This window comes from Chamaea fasciata, unplaced genomic scaffold (assembly GCF_029207755.1).
Source record: "Chamaea fasciata isolate MVZ Bird 193981 ecotype frontalis unplaced genomic scaffold, bChaFas1.0.hap1 SCAF_2, whole genome shotgun sequence".
Classification (NCBI taxonomy): Eukaryota; Metazoa; Chordata; class Aves; order Passeriformes; family Sylviidae; genus Chamaea; species Chamaea fasciata.
In genome coordinates, this window is record NW_027094087.1 from 8,088,834 (window position 1) to 8,101,776 (window position 12,943).

The window sequence follows — 12,943 nt, forward strand, 5'->3', positions numbered from 1 at the left end:
CTTTGGTAAAAATAATTTCCAGTCTAGTAAAGACCATTTGATATATTTGATATATGACCATTTTGGTTAACTTTTCATTCTAGCCATAGAAGGGCCTGGATTGGAAAGGACCATAAAGCTCATCCAGTTTCAACTCCCTACCATGAGCAGGGACATGGTTGCTTCCACTGGACCAGGCTGCTCAGAGGCCAATCAAACCTGGCCTAGGACAGTTTCAGGGATGGGGCATCCCCAACTTCTCTGGGAAACCTGTGCCAGTGCCTTGGCACCTTCAGAGTAAAGAATTTTTTCCTAATCTAAACCTACTCTCAGTATGAAGGCATCCCCCCTTGTCCTGTCACTCCAGGCCTTCATAAATCATCTCTCTCCATCTCTCTTGTGAGCCCCCTTCAGGTACTGGAACCGTGCAACTAGATCATCCTGAAGCCTTCTATTTTCCAGGCTGAACAATCTTATTCTTCTCAGCCTTTTTTTATAGGAGAACAGCTCCATCCCTCTGATCACCTTGGTGCTTGCTCTGGCCTGGCTCCAGCAGGTCCCTGTCCTTGCTGTGCTGGGAGCCCAGAGCTGGATTCAGCCCTGCAGGTGGGGTCTCAGCAGAGCGGGGCAGAGGGGACAATCCCCTCCCTGCCCTGCTATCTATAGTGTGTCTTTTGAAAATTAAAATGTGCCAATTTGTATTCTCTTTCTTCCCACAACAATCAGATTTATATTTCCTTTCTTGTGCATGCTATTCTAGCAGTGAAACATGATAACTTGCCACTATTTCTTCTGAAACTATATCCAATGGAAAGATACACCCACACTACACATGCTACAGGGCTGCTGCAGAGCAGGGGTGCCTCTCTGGGAAGTAATGGGCATGTAAATAGAACTGCTCTTTTTTTTGTTTGTTTGGGTTTTTTTGGTTTTTTTTTTGCTTTGGATTACTGTGAGCCTTCCCAGATTCTGATAAAACATCCTGAGGTAATTCTTCAGAAAACAGATCAGAAAAGATGAAAAAAAAAAAAAAAAAGGATTATAAAATATTTTGACATAAATTGGAACATGAAATAACCTTTTCCAGCAAAAGCCCTGAACAAACTCAGAACTGATCCACCACAGAGAAAAATACAATTCTGCCTCTCTCTGGTGCAGCCTAAATTTAAACTTGATACAACTCTACTGAGAGTAGCAGCATTAAAGCAGAAATTTGTTCCAGTACTTCCAGTCTCCTTGAGAGAGCGGAACATTTCTCAAATGGCCAATCTATTTGAATTAAATTAGGTGAACTTAACATTCATTTCAAAACCTTTTGTTCCTCCTCTTGTCAGCCTTGCAACACAGGGAGCATAACTCTTGTCTTCAGGGAGCTGTTGCTACCAATGTAATTTAGATCAGCCTAGGTGACTGCTGTTAAGATGCATAAATGAAGCTCAGCCAGCCCCAGGAATCAGACCGCTCCTTTCAGCACTTTGCCTCTTCTTCCTTCCTTATTATCTTCCAAAATCTAATTTTAAAACATCAGATGCAGTAACTTTTAGCATTTTTCTTCTTTTTTATGACTATTCCACAGCCTCCACAGGCTTTCGCTGTAAATTTGATGTATTTTCATAAATTCTCCTTTCCTCTGCTGTTTATGCTCTCAAGTCGTTCACAAAACAGTCTCTCCTTCCATTTTGTGTTAAGTCCCTTCAAACACTGGATGTAAATGTTTCTTCATGCTCCTAGCCCCATTCTTTCCCCTGGAAGCCTGTATGTAGTTTGCAGCCTTGACAAGTGGCTCTCTGTGTGCATCATAATTTATTGTAACTTACTTACATTGGATTTCAGAGTATTGTTATACAATAAATTATAGGAGGTTCACAGACTACTCACAGAAGCAGGTGAGCTGTGGGCAGAAGGTCTCTCCTACTAGCTCTGCCACCAGCATGGTAATCTCTAGTGGAGCAGACTGATGGATATTCACCCCAAGCTGCTGGAGCAACATGCCCTGGAATTAATTTGTCAGAGTCCAGTTCTAGATGAAAAGGACAAGATTTATGCTTTGGGCTCCTGTGTATAACAAGGGGGAGGACAGTTTCTGCAGTGTTCTGGAGAACTGGCTGCTGCTGACAAACAAAAAACCAATATGTCACCAAGGCACTATACACATAATTTTTTCACATAATGTAGAAATGGTTCTGAGTCAAAAAAAAAAAAAAAAACAACAAAACATCTGCAATAAAGTCTTTAATTTATCTGAGCAATTAATTTAAAATATCCTAATTAAAACTTATTGTGTTTGAGAGACTTCTTTGCTCAGATAGTCATACTTAAAAGTGCTTAGACAGCACAAGTTTTAAAGAGGAAAATTTGCTTGAAAAGATTTAGAGCTAGCTCTTTAGCTGTGACAGACTGGAACAGTTCCATTATTGCCTGTGGTGTTAGCTGAATTTATACCTGGCAAGGTTAGGTCTGACAGTGTTTAACACATCAGTTTCCAAGACAAAATTGTGAATTGTGGTCCTTGTCTTTTCCCACATTCTTTCTTTTAATGTCAGTACTTTATTATTTCAAAATGCTATTTATTTTAATTGTGTTATGAGCTGCTTTTTTCTAACTCAATGCATTCTTGTTACATTTTTAAAATCTTTTCAGAATAGCTGTCATGCCCAATTGCTTATCAAATCCATCTAAGTTCTCTGGAACCAAATAAACTTGATGACTTTTATGAGTAGAACTAATCTGAATCATTTCCACACCTACAGAGCTAGAATTTGCAAAAAAGCCCACCAACCCAATGTTAGAAATAATTTGTATCAATACACATTTTAATCACAAATGTTTTAGAAAGAATATTGCATGTGTGTTTTCATGCACATATAGGCAAACTTCTATGCATCAAACAGGGAGGGGAATTTCACTGGCTTATTGATTTTAGCTCCATGGGACTATGTTTGTTAAATGCATAGTTCTAATTTACTCATTTTTTCTAGCACATGCCAAAATGTGTATGCTAACATAATCTTACAAAGTACACATTTAGTCTTTATAGCTCCCCATTTTAGGCCATACCATAGATTCTGTATAGATTATGTCCACGATATCCTTTGCTTCAGCTTAAAACTCAAAACCATTTAGTAGAAATCCTTCACATTAATCTGAGAGTAGGTAAAATAACAGGTGAGTACAAACTTCAGGAAAGTCTTGGTGAAAAGTTAGCCAATACTTTTTAAAAACATGAAGCTCCCTTTAACTTTTTTGTAATATTTTTTAAAAATGTGTTTTTAACTTATTTTTATTCATTGAAGTTTAACATCCTTATTACACTTTCTCTAATATAATATAAATTGACTCCTGGTCCACAAGACACTGCAATGTTTTTAACATTAAAAACATTGGGATACCATACCAACACATTTGGCAATGTGTTTTGCTAGAAAGGCAAAGCATTTTAAGGACAATGTAGAATTACTATGTGCTGTGCTACAACATCGAAAATGTTCATCGTCGTTTTCTCCTTCGGAAAGTAATTTCACCTCCATGATGTATTAGGTCTACAGATCTATCAGTTCAGGTGGAACAGAGGAAATCAGGTTGAAGACATACCCAGATTTTATTTGTAAACACTAAAAATGCTCTTTTCTTTCCTGTACTTTAAGAAATGGAAACAATAGAGAGCAGTAATCGCAAAAAAACCACCTAAAAACCCAAACAAAACCAAACAAAACCAAACAAAACCTCCCCTCCTCTTGTCTGTCACTACGTCTAAGAAACATCATACAGCATGTTTTAAAAATGTAATGTTTTAAAAGTGTAATACAATTTTATTCTTTTGAACTGAGTTTAGGTTCTGCACGGAAAATGAGTGCCATCATATTGGCCCTAATTTTTAAATGCTCTGATTCCTGCCATTTTAGAGAGAGAACTTTGTAATGATAAAAAGTTGTTCCAGATATGGCAGAATTTCAGAGAGAGATTAGGCTATTAGATGGCTAGTTTATTTACACTTAGAAGGAAAAAAAAAAATCACAGATTTCAAATCTTGCATAAATATTTAAATACATGAATCAAATAGCTTTTTGCTTCTAATGTATTTGAATACAAATATACTGGAAAAACTCTGCCACGTCATTTACCTACCAAGGTCTTGCAATCCAAAGCACTACATGCATGAGAAAGAATGAAAAAAAGAAATAGCTAGATGCAAAGAAATAAATGAACCTGCTAAAAAAATTAGTGCCTAGCATTTAAATGCAAATCTCATTAGTATATCAAGATTTTTCTTTCTTTTCTTCCTACAACAATCAAGAAGAATTTTGTCTTAAGCAAATGAATAAAATGCTTTTAATGACATAGCTGTGCCTGAGAATGTTGAAATAAACACATAAAAAAGATTTTATTCTAAACTCTGAAAGGCCTTACATGAAATACCTTTAGAAACTACTTTTAAGTAATTTCTTTTTATAACAGCCATCAGGAGGTAGAAAATTGATTAAATACATTTCAGGGCTTCAGTGATTCTTTATCAGTCTCAGCTGAGTTTAAATGTGTCTGTTTATGGAGAGAAATCTTTTAAGTAGCTATTTTTTGTTGTTTTCTTTTGTTTTGTTTCTCTTTTAACGGGCCAATTATCTGAGAGATAATTATGTAATTTACAATCTGTAAGTATCCTATTTTTCCCTGCAGAAAAATCTACTTCACTGAATTATATTTTTCAGGCAGAAATTTAAGTCTTCTTCCACTGCTTCATAATCAAACATATTTATTGTCATTTTCAAGTCCAGAGAAATGTTAGACATTCATCCTTCTTGCCTCCAGCTCATCAGTAATAAGTTTTGGTCTTACAGCTATTTCTGGTAATAGTACTCATTTCTTCAGAGGTTCCAGGTATGCTCTGCTATAAAAACCTCATCACTGGCAAGTCTTGGAGTTTCTTATCTTTTTGAATACACATGTCAAATTGGATTCCTGAACTTGGGAAACATCCTCTCCAGTAGGGACCATCCAATATGTGCTATTAAAAAAAAAAATTTAAAAAACCCAAACAAACAAACAAAAACAGAAACAAAAACCAAACCAAACGAAAAAAAAATAAAAAAAATAAAAAAAAAAAAAAAAAAAAAAAAAAAAAGTGACCATGATCCCCTCCTCATTTACAGGGTAAATTTCTAACAAGCATTTCCAGCAAATCCCTGGGAACATCTTAGCCTGTAATTGCCAGGTGGGCCAGCTGGCTGGAAGTAGAGAAGCTGCATCCACTTGGCTGCCAGCAAGATCTCAGGAGAGAAGTTCCAGCCAATTTTTCCACATGAAAATTCAGGCAACTTTTGTGGCTCGTCCCTGGATATGAAACCAGCGAGCAGAGGCTGTACAGCACTTCTGGCAAATCAGTGTGTTTTGCCAGATTTTAACTGAATTTAGGGATGCTTTTTGGACTGAGAATCTGAAACAAACCTCAAAGAGGAGCTACTCCACATGGACCAATTTCTGTTATTCCACTTTCCCCAGAGTGACAGCTTACACATAATTCCATGTAAATGAAAGAGTGAAAAAAATAATCTTGTTTCTTTACTAATTTCCTTCATCACTGTTTAGCCAATAAGTGGATAACAGACATAGATTTTACTCACATCTTCCACTATGCAGGATGGACTATTGCTGAATCCAATGGAAAAAATCTTGTCCTTTGGGTTTAGCATTGCACTTTCTGACCCTACTCTCAGGAAAAATATTAATCAAATATCAGTTTTTGAGTCACTAGGGAAAAAAAAAAAAAAAAAAGTCTGCAATGTGTAATTTAAAGAAACTGGCAGACCTTCTTCTAGCATTGTTTGACTTAATTCAAGTATCTGGTTGGTGTTGATAACAGAAATAAAGAAACTTCCAATAAAATTCTATGTTTATAATCCTTTAAAAATAGCAAAATGCAGTGGAACTTTCAATAGAAAAGAAGAAGAAGAAAAGTTAGGATGTGTAACTGATCTACTAAATTCCAGAAAATGCTGCTCAAAAAGGGGCTTGCAATCCCATTCTCTATATTCCTGACTCTAGAATCATCCAAGACAACAGACTTGGAAATAACAAATAAACAACTTTCATAGCGCAAGTGCAAAAAAATGGCATTTTTAAAAAGTGGAATAACCTCATAAATGGAATACCTAGAATTTGCAAATCACTTTTAGATTTCATGGGCAATTTGAACAGTGCCGTTGAATTGTTGACTCCTGATGCTTTAGTGAGTTCATATCACAAACAATGCATACAAGACAAAAAATGTGGGCTGAGGCTCTTACATCCAAGATCAGGCTATCCCAGTACTAACTGGCATTTTTTAGGCCCTCTTCTTCCACTATGGATCATCTGTGGTATGGATATCCATGTGGATATATCAAGCCACCTCCTGGCCAAACCAGGATTGCAGTTAAGATTTCCTTTCTCATCCCTCTGTCCTGAACTTCTTTCTCTGTTGCACAAATTTTCCATGTTCCCCAAGATGTGGACAGGAAACTTTGTGCAAAGGGTACATTACCGACCTGAGATATTTGGGTCTTCTGTTACAAATTAGCAACTCCCTCAATATCATAAAAATAAGATTTGAAATTGCTGGATGTATTTCTTAAAAGTATTTAGATAGGAACAAAAGAAAATATCAACAACATCTGGCACAATTCTGTAGATTTGTAGGATGTTAAGTGAAAAAAAGAAATAGTCTTGAAAAGTTTCTGCTGAAGAATACAAATACTTTTTTTCTAGGGAATTTTCTAAGGAATTTCTGAGGTCAGGTTATCCCCCAAAAAAATCTTTTTAGCTGCAACTGAAGGATTTATTCAGAGGATTTGGTCTCTCTTCATGAATCTTATCAGGAAATAGTGAGACGTAATGCTTCATAAATTATAAAACAGGCATGGATTTTGAGGCAACGTGACTTTTGAAATGCTTGTAAGCTGTCAAAAAGTCCTCCTAATTCTTTTCATTTACGAGTAAAAAAAAAAAAAAAAAAAAAAAAAAAAAAAAAAAAAAAAAAAAAAAAAAAGAACAAGAAAAACCAAACCAACCAAACTCACTCTTCAGAAATCATTTATGAATTGAGAATTTTGAGCTTGTGTGGAGGCACGGAATTTTGCCGACCCAGGAAAAGACTACGGGTCCTGTAGTTCTCTCGCTATTAACATAAGATTTCAGCCCTTTAGTCCAGAATTTCCAGATGTTCAGAAAGCCTGTCAGGCTGCTCCAAGCCCTTCTGTCCTGAACAGATGGCAGGGTTTAAGTGCCCAGTGTGTGCACAGAGACGTGCCAGAGCGCTCCTGCCCCGCCTTGTGCAGGGGAGCTTCTCTGTGTGTGTTGGAGCCCCTTGAGCTGCACACCAGATGATTTGTAGAGTCAATCTACGACCAGGATGTGTCAGACTTGCTGTGTTTGTGCTGGCTGCTTGCCCTGCACAGTCCTGGTATGTCTCTGCACGCCAGTGTGTGCTGTGTGCAGGGGTGGAAGCTGTCACCGCACAACTCCCATCACATCACGTGGCACTGGGGGGTTTGTGCCACTCATCGGGGCAGAGGCTGTCTGTGCCTTGGTATTTTCACTTTCATCTCTTCTTTCCTGTCTCTGAAAATAGAATCCTGAGGACTTCATCAATCTAAAGGCAAGGGGATATTTTATTGCTTCCATCCCTTGACAGAGTCATGCTAATTATGAGGATACGTCAAGCTTGGGACAACTGAAAGAAATTTCAAAAGCAATGTGCTAAATTAATGTGGAAGTGAGGGACATGGAGCTTATTTAACTCTCATGGACAATTAAGGACACATAGTGTTGAGCAGAGATCTGAGCAGAAAACCAAACTTCCAGCCAGGGTAACAAAAGAGTCCAGTAGGACTAAAGAGGTCATGCTGTAGCCAGGGATAATGCCTAAAGAGCCCATTGATGCCTGGAAAGATAAATATTGGCTTGGGTCAGTTGTGTTTTGACTGTTCCTGGTAAAATGTTTGGGAGTGAAATACTGACGTTTGTGTCTTGAGTAAATGGAGACATCACCCGCTGCTCAGCGTTCCCAGTTCCATTTCCCTGTCTTGGAAAGCTTTATGTTTTGCTCAGATTTCAGCTGATGAGAAAAGGTAAATTTTGTCCCTATTCTGGAGCACAGAGCCATGACAATGTGAATTTTCCAGGTGTGGCACACACAGATAGCAAGGATACATGGGATACAATGAGCCCACTCGTTTGTATAATGGTGCTTATGAAAAAACCCAGCAATTAACATTTATGCTACTTAAAACAAAAAGAAGCCCTCAGTGATGACTTTGGAGGGTGAAGAAAGGTCAAGATAAAAAGACCTGGCAGTTCCACAGATTAGATTATCTATGGTTGAGCTATTAATTGAACTGTAGTCTCCAGATCCAGAGAGACATGTTTGTGTGCCTATTTTTTCTAACTAAATTAAGACATTTTTTCAGAGGCTCTCTCCTAGGTTCTATAAGAGAAGGCTGGTAAACATTTGGTATCATGCATGTATTTATGATACAGAGAGAAAAATGTGACTACTCATTTCTTATTGCAAAACTGCTAAATTCACTTCCATAGTTTCTCAGTATAGAAATTCTACTGTGATCTTGTTTGTTTTGAGTAGGAGCATTTCCTTTAAGGAAAAAACAAAAAGAAAAACAAACCCAAGAAAAAAAAAAAAACACCAAAAAAACAAACCTAAAAAGAAACCACCAAAAAAACCCAGGCTTTTTTTTTTTTTTTCTTAAGCTTGTTTTTGAGTTACAGTTCAACACACCATTCAGAACAACATAGGCCATGCTACTAAAACTTCCTGAAAAATGTATCAATCATAAGCTTACAGGCAGTATAACAGATTTCTTTTTTCCCCGCCAGTACAAAAAATACTAGGAAAAGTACCAAGTCTAGACTCTGTGGATCTCTGTAGGAGAGTGGGGTTTGATTTGTCAGAAATTAAGTGTATGTGACACTACCTGATCTACAAGAGCAGAAAGAATAGCGTGCCCATGCATAACAAAGTTTGTCACTCAGGTCCTGTAGAGCAGCAAATATTTGTACCTCTGAAGAAGTAAATGGGGTTGAAAAAGTTTCTGAGAGAGGCTTGCAGTTCCCTTGAATGGGAACAATTTCTTCTCGCATATAAATCATACTTGGATTTCTTCACTCACCAGAGGTTCAGCTGATGCTCAGGTTCATCCCCTCGGTAACATATTTGCATGCTGCATGCCCTCACCTTTCTGGCCTGTTTTTCTTGCAGTGAAGCTGCACCTGATTTATGGTGTATGAGAGAAGGCAAAACATGCACAGTACACACAACTTACTAAATTATTCATAATCACATGCCAGTGTTTTCTGTGTACTTAGTGCTAGTCTTTCAGAATGCTCCATTTCAAGGAGAAGAAAGGGAAAGGGAAAGGGAAAGGGAAAGGGAAAGGGAAAGGGAAAGGGAAAGGGAAAGGGAAAGGGAAAGGGAAAGGGAAAGGGAAAGGGAAAGGGAAAGGGAAAGGGAAAGGGAAAGGGAAAGGGAAAGGGAAAGGGAAGGGGAAGGGGAAAGGGAAAGGAAGAGGGAGAGGGAGAGGGAGAGGGAGAGGGAGAGGGAGAGGGAGAGGGAGAGGGAGAGGGAGAGGGAGAGGGAGAGGGAGAGGGAGAGGGGAGGGGAGGGGAGGAGAGGGGAGGGGAGGAGAGGGGAGGGGAGGGGAGAAAAAGAAAGAAAGAGAAAGAGAGAGAAAGAGAGAGAGAAAGAGAGAAAGAGAGAAAGAGAGAAAGAGAGAGAGAAAGAGAGAGAGAAAAGAGAGAGAGAAAGAGAGAGAGAGAGAGAGAAAGAGAGAAAGAGAGAAAGAGAGAAAGAGAGAAAGAGAGAAAGAGAGAGAAAGAGAGAAAGAGAGAGAGAAAGAGAGAGAGAGAGAAAGAAAGAGAGAAAGAAAGAGAGAAGAAAGAAAGAAAGAAAGAAAGAAAGAAAGAAAGAAAGAAAGAAAGAAAGAAAGAAAGAGAAAATTTATCTTCAGAAATACAGAAATATACTCAATAGAGCATGGTTTGTTCATTTGCTAGCAAGACTCTGGGCTGATCATGTACACAGACCTTCAAATAATTTAATAGGAAGAGAGAAGACCTAAAACATGCTTTTCCCCCTTTGATTTCAGTAGTAGTTCAAGCAATATATAAATCAAAATTTGCTTTAGCAAGTTCCTGTTTGCTTTCTATTCTCTCTCTGAAAATTACTTTTTAGCTGTACGTGTCCCTTTGGGTTCTGTTGTCAAAGTATGTCATTACAAAGGAAGAAATGCAACCAGTGGAAGGTAATACTCCAATGAAAAAATTATTTTGAAAGCACAGGTTCAATATATGTAAATACAAATAGAAAACGTTCCCCTGAATATTCCCCTGGAAACCTCCTGGAATTGGAGGCCAATCACCTGCTGGAACCAGAGCTTTGCAATGCTGTCATGTCACAGAAAACAAACAAAAGAATAACCTACTCCCCGGTCCCTGAGACAAAATACAACTAAGCAGAAAGTTGTGTAAATATGTGGAGAAACTTTGCAACTATATTCTGGATTGTCTATAAAGCTTCTTGACCTGCTAAGTCCAGCCACAGGATTCAGTGCATACCTGAACAAGCATAGAGGAAAAGGGCTCATGAGGAAAAATAGAAGTACTGTAGAATTCAGCGTATTATTTTAAATTGCCCACATGGCAATCTCGGATCAGCAGTCCTTTCATTGTGGCATCAGTCGTTTTCAACACTGGACCTGCGGAAGCAGTGTTATATATTTTATTAAAGAAATATCAAGAAATTTAGTTCAGGCAGAGTTTCTTTCCTTAAACAAGGGCTGTTTGGGTACTATGGATTATCTGCTAACCTGAGGGTGCAGCCAAGGGTGTTCAGGACCCCTCAGGTGTGCCCAGTATAGGACTTCTGTTGTAGTTCCTCATGTCCCTGGTCTCCTGGAGAAGGGCCACCAAAGGCTGCTCCTGGTACCCCTGCAGTGTCCCCATGGAAAAACTTCAACACCTTAACATCACCAAACTGAAAAGGGCCTAACCAAAGAAAAAGCTGGCATGCTCAGAAGTAGGATATTCTCTCCAGTGGGTATTTTTGGGGCTGGTTATATCCCCCATTCAAGTTGCCCTTTGCCACTAACCAAAGGAACAGTCCTCTAATATCGCCTTAAGTAGAAAAAGGCCCTGTGTCAGTGCATGTGCATCAAATAACACACTGTTCTCATCACTCAAATGGTGTGTATTACACCACTGAATGGCTGCGATACAGCATGAGAGTTCATAACCACAGACTGGTACTCCGTGTGGCAGCGTGTACTGCAGTTACTCAATTGATACATGATTCCACACAGTGCTATCATCAGTCATTTCCCCCAACAATCACTAGTCTAGGCTAGGAAAGAAGAATAATTCTTTCCTCTCCAGAGATTCAAAACCTGAACTATAACTGCTGGAGTGCCACTGCCTGAAATTTGTTTATTCCGTGTTATATTGCTATTTAATCTTACTTCCTGTTCTAATTATTGTTCTATTGTGTATTAATCCTATATTATTATTACTAATCTCATTATTATACACTACATCTGGTTCTATTATATAACTTAGGTTCCAATACCTGTTTCGAGACACAGGTAAGTACCACTACAATGTAAAAGGAAACACTCCCTCGATTATTAAAATGGGCACTATTACCTTAAAAAAGATCACTATTTCACTGTCTTGGAGAATCTCCCCATGCTTTGTACTTCATTGGTTTTTTGGGGGTTTTTTGGGGGGTTTTTTTTTGTGGTTTTTTTTTTTTTTTTTTTTTTTTTTTTTGTTTTGTTTTTTTTTTTGTTTTTTTTTTGTTTTGCATTACTTTTTCTGCATTATTAGTTCTTATTATCAAAATCTCTCACAAATTTTACTTTCCCATGGGCTTTTGATGGTCCAGGTCAGTACTTCAAATTCTAAACCTGGTTACATCAGGGTTATATTGAGGATATTGAGCCATGCTTTCCATCAGAGTTAGGAAATTATTGCACATTTATGTAGAGTCCTAAACCAGGGGCTCTTAGCTTGAGTTGAAGTGCAGCTGGCTATATAGTTAATCCAGTGCTGTGCTGAAATGAACCTTCATCACCTTGAAAAATCAGAGGAAAAATGAAAACCCAAAAAAAGCTCAGGATGAAAACAATGAAGGATAAGAATTATGTTGGGAGTATACCATTAAGAAACTTGGAGTTATGCTCATCACACAATATAGTATTTCTTATGAGGGTTGATTAGAAGTTGATTTGTAATTCTTCAAATCTCTCAAAATGTTAATATTTTATAAGGTCTTTTCCTACTGAAATGCCACAAACTCTTTACACTGCTATGCAAATTAAGGGTATATAGATTTCCAGCAAGGAGGAGGCTTACTGACTTTCATCCTCTGAGTCTGTGGGGAAATAAAACCCCCAAATAATTATGTCGTATATGGAAAAGTGGGTAAGCAAAGAAACAAGCATAAAATCAGCAGGGAAAATACCTCTGGGTATTAAATTCCTCTTAACACTTCTATTACTTAGAGAAAGAAACTGAGAGACTTAAACATTCACCTAGCTGCAAGACTGACCAGAGTACTGCAAACAGCTAACAGCTAATATGTTTCAGGTGAACATGCTTATAAAGCACAAACAAAACAATCAAAATTCAGATCCATACTCACCAGCTACTGCTAATATACAAGTTATTTGATTATATATTTCACTCAGGTGTTTGAGGCTTTGCCCCTGCACAAGCAAGAGTTGAAATCTCTTTTAAGAGTGTTTAATCATACATGCCTTGGTCTTCCTCACATTGTTTGTCTCCCCTCCCATGCCCAGGATTGGCACTGTGACCTGACAGCCTTCTGGGGTTGAAAACCAAAATTATCTTTCCAGCTGCAAATGGAAGACCTGACTCCAGCCAGTTATCAAACAACTGTGCAGTACATGGGAGAAGGATAAAG